We start from the raw sequence: 6,984 nt of genomic DNA on the forward strand, positions 1-6,984 counted from the left end.
AATTTATGAATAGTAATTATTATACTATTATGTTTTTTTTAATTTTTAATATATTAAATTATTATAATGATAGATGGTAAATTACAATTTTAGACATTATTTATTAGTGATATAAAAGTCTAATTGGTTAAATAGATAAGGGTATTTAAGGAAACAAAAATGTAGCCATCTCTTTTGAGTTCATACTTTTATAATAGTAGTATGATAGTATGATATGAATAATATAGATCATCATAGATCCAACAATTAGTATCAGAGTTAGTTTCTATAATAAATAAGATTATGAATTCTTGATTTTTTTTTTCATTTGATTAACTAGGTGTTTTGTTGACTTTATTTTGGATTGAATCCAATAGGAGAATTCAATGTTTAATTGAAACCCTAAATCGTCTGTTCATTTGATTTTTTATTGGGATCCAAATGGGAAGATCATAATAGTGTGTATGAATTGTTAATCCATGAAATTTTTTTTATTATGTTTCTTGAATTTTTTCGTGAATTTTTTTTATGGGATGATAAGATCATGAATTCTGTCCTTATGAGCATTTTGGGTTCGATTTGCAGAAAACAGATTTCTTTTTTGTCCAAACGGAGCTTCGTCTCATACGAGACGAGCGTCTGTCGGGTCACAAAAGACCCAATCCCATCTAGTCAAAGCAGACCAGATGAATGTCCGTCTGATCATAGTGGACCAGATAAAAGTCCGTTTGTGTTGTGTGCAAAAAAAAGAAAAAAAAACTCTCACAATGTTGAAACAGAAAATTATATGTGCATATTTGTTTTGTCATTTGAAATAACCTCACCATATATGACTGCAAATAAGATTACATAATGTTATGATAAAATTATATAGAACCCACCAAAGTGGTAAAATATAATTTTTATCTTGATATTTTGTTATCCAATGTATATAATTACTGCAGTAAATTGATGTTATTCATCCAAAGATGTCATCATCAAAGTATGATAATGCATATAATTTAAGGGAATATGTTGACTTAGAAGTACCATTAATCCAAAGATAATGGCACCATCGAAGTCAAATATTCCGTAGTAATTGCAAATTGTAAAGGGATTGGTGTATTCTTAACCCAAATGTTAAAATGTAGTAACAGTCGGTAAGTCTTACTAGTTTGATGATAATTTCACAAAAAATAAAATAAATAAAAAATTGATGATAGTTTTCCTTTGGTAGTGTTATTTTTGTCATTATTATTAAATGCATGCCTAAGATTGATATTTTGATAATCTCTACATGTCACTTACAGTATCATCAAGATGTTTTATATTTTCTCCGACATCCCAAAACTCACCAAAGATAATTTCAAAAGGTGGGAAGAGAATTTAGAAGTCTACTTGTATTTAAAAGAATGTGATATATGCTTCACAGACCCTAAGCTTGTTGAAACTGAAAATCCCCACTACGACATATAAAAAATAAACTGAACATTTTGAATAAGGAAAATAAAAAGGCATTAGCAATAATGAAGTCAGCTATCCCAAAAAGTACTAGGAACAGTGTAGAACAAAAGGATACTACTAAAGAATATTTATAGGCCATCAAGGCCAAGTTTGACTCTCTCAGTTGGGAGATTTGATATCTACTCTCAACACTACCAAGTTCACTGTGGATGGTAATGTTAGAGATCATATTATAGGTTTGATATCTCTGGGCAATCACATCAAGGGCCTAGGAATAAATTTTGGTGATGAATTTCTTGTGAACATCATCTTGGATTCTCTTCCTCAACTTTATAGTCATCTAAAGTCCACCTATAATGTCTTGTACGATCACAAATGGAGCTTGGATCAAGTGGTTACTACAATAACTCAAGAGTATAATAACCTTAATAGAAGTAAGGTAGAGACTGCCAATCTTGTCTACAAGAAGGATCTTTCCACTAAGATCAACAGGATGTTTTTTAAACCAAAGGGAAAGGACTTCAAGAAAGGGAAGGATTTCAAGGGAGCAAACTTATAGAAAAAGGATGATAAGTTCACCTATCACTAGTGTAAGAAACCGGGTCATTTCAAGAAGGAGTGTTTCAAGAAGAAGGCTTATCTAGAGAAGGGAATCTGGTATGATTTTTTCACTAGTCCGTTTCAAATCTTGCTTAATAGATGTTCCCGTAAACTTATGGTGGTTGGATTATGGTTCGTCAATTCACATCACTTATTCCTTGCAGGGGTTGCCAAGAAGGCGGATACCTAGCAAGGATGAAATGAACGTGTTTGTGGGAAATGGAGAGCAAGTAGCAGTAGAAGCCATTGGAGATATTAGGATAGTTTTGAATTCTGCAAAATTTTTCGTATTGAAAAATATAGTTTGCATTCCCACTATGAGAAGGAATCTTATTTCTGCAGCCAAATTGGCTCAAGACAATTTTTTCTATCTATTTTAATGGTAGTGGATTTTCTATTTTCAAAGATTCAATAGTTTATGGTTCTAGCTATATAATTGATAAAATGTATAGACTTGATTGCAAAGAATCTTGGATAATGAATGTTGGAATCAAGAAAATGCTAGATAATGGGAATTCAACAACTCTTTAGCATAGAAGGTTAGGCCACATTGCAAAGAAGAAGATTGACAGATTAATGAAACAAGGGATACTAGACATTCTTGATACAAATGAATTGGTAGCCTGTATTGACTGCACCAAAGGCAAGATGACCATTAGTCGAAAGAAAGATGCCACTCGTAGCACAATAGTATTGGATATGATTCATACTGATATTTGTGGTCCTTTTCCTGAACACATTTTGAATAGCAAGTGTTATTTCTTGACTTTCATAGATGATTGGTCGAGATATGGGTACATTTACCTTCATTCTGAAAAGTCTAGTGCTTTGGACTCCTTTAAAAATTTCAAGACTGAAGTAGAACTCTTCCACTCGAGGAAAATTAAAGTTGTCATATCTGATAGGGGTGGAGAATATTATGGAAGGAGTGGAGATACTGACAACAACTAGGACCCTTTACCCTTTTTCTTCAAGAACATGGAATAATTCATCGGTATTCTATGCCAAGTTTTCCTCAACAAAATGTCTTTGCAGAAAGGAGAAACAGAACACTGAAGGACATGGTCAGATCCATGATGAGCAACTCTGCTTTACCAGAGTCGTTATAAGGTGAGGCACTCAAGACTACTACTTATGTTTTGAATAGGGTCCCAAATAAAACAATATGTAAGACTCCATATGAACTCTGGATTGGAAAAAAGCCAAGGCTCCGAAACTTGAGAATTTGGGGCTATCAAGCAGAAGCCAAAATCTTTAATCCTCATCAAAGGGTCTGGGATCTAAGGACAGTGAGCTACCATTTTGTAGGGTACTTAGAAATATAAAAAAGTTACAGATTCTACTGCTCTACTTCTGGAAGTAATATTATTGAAACCATCCATGCTGAATTCTTTGAGTCTTATGGAGATTCTTCTAATCCACTAAATCTTGTTTTTTATGAGCAAATCATCGCTCCTATTTCAACCCCAATTGCAACTCTATAACCACCTCTTGAAGACATAACTAGTTAATCTCCTCCAACTATGGAAGATAATTTTCTTGAGGCTGAGATAGTTGAAGAAGTGGGGCAAATGCAGAAGTTCATGCAGCCCAACCACTAAGAAGCTTCACCAGGTCCCGCAAAAGACATTTATGTTTAGACTATTTGGTCTACCTAAATGAATGCGAGTAGATATAGTAGGAGGAGATGACCCACTCAATTTCCAACACGCAATGAATCACTGTAAAGCAGACAAATTGATGAAAGCAATAAAAGTGGAATTGAAGTCCATTAGTCATAATGGTGTGTGGGATCTTGTAGAACTACCACAACATTGTAAACCTATTGCTTGTAAATGGGTGTTTAAGACCAAGATAGACTCACAGGGCAGGGTGGAGCGTTACAAGGCAAGGTTAGTTGCAAAGGGATTTACATAGCGACAAGGAATTGATTACAATGAAACCTTCTCACCTGTTTCTTCAAAATATTCCTTCAAAGTCATCACGGCCATTACAATTTGGAGTTGCACCAAATGGATGTGAAAATAGCCTTTTTGAATGGTGGCCTTACAGAGCAAGTTTTTATAAAACAATCAGTAGGTTTGAGGAGAAGGGTAAAGAACATTTAGTCTACAAGTTGAGGAAGCCTCTCTATGGTTTAAAACAAGCTTCTAGATAGTGGTATTTGAAGTTTGATCAAGTAATTACATCATTTGGCTTCATAAAGAACCCTATTAATCAATGTATCTACCTAAAAATCAATAGGGGCAGTTTCATTATTTTGGTGCTATATGTGGATGATATCATTTGGGCAAGTAGTAGCACAAACTTACTTTATGAAACCACTGAATTCCTATTAGAGAATTTTGAAATGAAAGACATGGGTGTAGCAAAGTATGTCCTTGTTATTGAGATCAGTTGAGACAGGGATCGAGGACTTCTTGGACTATCTCAATGGGCTTATATTGATAGGTCTCTTAAGAGATTTAGAATGTCAAAGTGTTCAGGAGGTGATGCACCCATTAGCAAAGGAGACAGTTTAAATAATTATCAATGTCCAAAGAATGACTTAGAAAGACACAAATGAATGACAAACCCTATGCTTCTGCAGTAAGGAACTTGATGTATGCACAGGTTTGTACTCGTCCAGATATTGTTTTTGTAGTCAGCGTACTTAGAAAGTTTCAGTCTAACATTGGTGTGGCTCACTAAACTGTAGCAAAAAAGGTCATGCGATACTTGTAGAGAACAAAAGACTTCAAGCTTATTTGCAGTGCCAATGAGAGGCTAGAGGTGACAGGATATTTTGACTCGGACTTTGGTGGTTGCACTGATGACCTAAAGTCCACTTCAAGATATATCTTTTTTGTGGGGGTGGAGCTGTTTCATGGAGGAGTGTAAAACAAACTATGCTAGCATCTTCCACCAGGCAAGCAGAGTTTGTGGCACTTCATGAGGCAACCAAGCAACACTGTGGCTCAAAATTTTGATTACTGAGCTTAAGGTAGTTGATTTGATTTCAAGGCCTTTAAAAATGTGGTGTGACAACAATTCTACTGTGTTATTTTCAAAGAACAATAAGAGATCTTGGAAATTCAAGCATATTAATATCAAGTATCTACTCAAGGGAAAAGGTCATTGTCGAGGAAATTGATATTCAACATATATCTACTGATAAGATGTTGACAGATCAACTTACTAAGGCACTTTTAGTGAGAGTTTTTAAGAATCATGCTTTCAGTGTGGATGTCCTAAAATATTTTGATACTTTCATTTAGTAGGAGTTATTGTTCGTTTTTATTCAACATTTTTTACTTTATTATGGAACCTATTCATTAATAAGATGGTTTTTTTTTTTTCATCTTGTGTCAATATTTAAGGTCCTGTTTGGTTAAATGAATCCATAAATTTTAAATCTCTGGATTCATGAATGTGAGATTTATACCCGTTTGGTTTTGAAAATCTTTAGATTCATAAATCTAAAGATTCATCTTTTTACACTAAAAACGTGAATCTGTAGATTTATGGGTATGAGGTGAAATCTAGAGATTTCATCCATACTATAAAAAGGTTGAACATTTGCACATTCACAAAAATAACAGATGAACCCACAGATTTCATTATCTAGATATTTAAAATCTCCGGACTCGTGTAACCAAACAGGCCCTAAGGTAAATGATGTAGATTTATATTTGCTACATTTGTTGTCATATGACAATGACAATATTTAGCTAATGTTCTAATAACAATGGCGGTATTTAGCCAAGGTTCTGATGACAATGACGGCATTTAGCCAATGTTCTAATTACGGCGGTATTTAGCCTAAATCCTGGTTAGCAATTTTGCCATAAGCGGTTATGCTAATAAGCGATTTTTGCCAAAGTCATATATTAATATTAGGTCGATCATGGTTGTTTGTCAAATTATAATTAATTTATGAGTATTCTACTTGTGAGATAATTCAAGGTAGGTTGATCATTGATTAGAAAATGACCCACAAGAGAGAATGTTTTTGTAGTCACATAAAGTTTTGTATTCTTTACCTATTGTATACACCCCAAGGGTTTATATTATCAAGTTGTTAATGACTGTAATGACAAATAGTTGTGTTTCATATATTGAGGAGCATCTCTTGTTGTTATTCACATTAATTGTTTGTTGGTTGAATCAAGTTTTCTGAGTAATGAAGGATTATGGGAGTTATGGCTAAATACCTAAGTAAAAGTACCCGGTTTAAGGTTGTTCCACACACGCTCAAGCGAATTAATCCAAATAGTGAAAGGCTCCGAAAGATTCAAGGAAAGGCAGAGAAAACGAACTTACAACAAGAAAACTAAAATGTATTTATTCATCTATGTTTCCGTTGATTGTATACATTATATATGCTTAATTATTATAGGAATAATATAGATCATCTGAATCCAACAATGTTCTCGTGGGACTATACCTAGTGTGCTCGGCACAACACAAAGAGAGGTTGTGGTTTGCTCGTTCTCGTATCCTCATGAGTGCTAAATAAGGATCGCTAGAAGAACTTTTTGTAGGTGAAGAAGGTGGTAATTTATTTTAGCAGCCTATGACATACAATTGGAAGCCTCCCATACACAACACTTGTAAGGTGTTTGGCCACAACCATAGCTCTTGTCTGTTCGATATCTCTATAGAGGATAACCTACAGGAACCTTTGCCCCCCCCCCCCGGTGGAAGCTTCGACTGAAAAAGAAGGGTGGACGGTGGCCAAATCTCAGAAGTCCAGAGGAAAGAGAACGGTTGTTGGTGAGCTGAAGTTTGCTTGATTCTTCAACAGCAGTTGGATTGGACCAAAGGGATGGTGTGGCTACGGATGATGTGAACAATTCAATTATGGGAAGTGGCGATGATGTGGAAGAAAATCCTAAAATTCGGGTACCCTTCACGAGAATCCTCCAATGTTGACCATAGTTCAGGTGGGCCCTGCATCAATTTTGGAAGATTATGCCATTT

The sequence above is a fragment of the Hakea prostrata genome, chromosome 6 (genome assembly GCF_041222555.1).
Source record: "Hakea prostrata isolate BN-2017 chromosome 6, UWA_Hpros_2, whole genome shotgun sequence".
Taxonomy (NCBI): Eukaryota; Viridiplantae; Streptophyta; class Magnoliopsida; order Proteales; family Proteaceae; genus Hakea; species Hakea prostrata.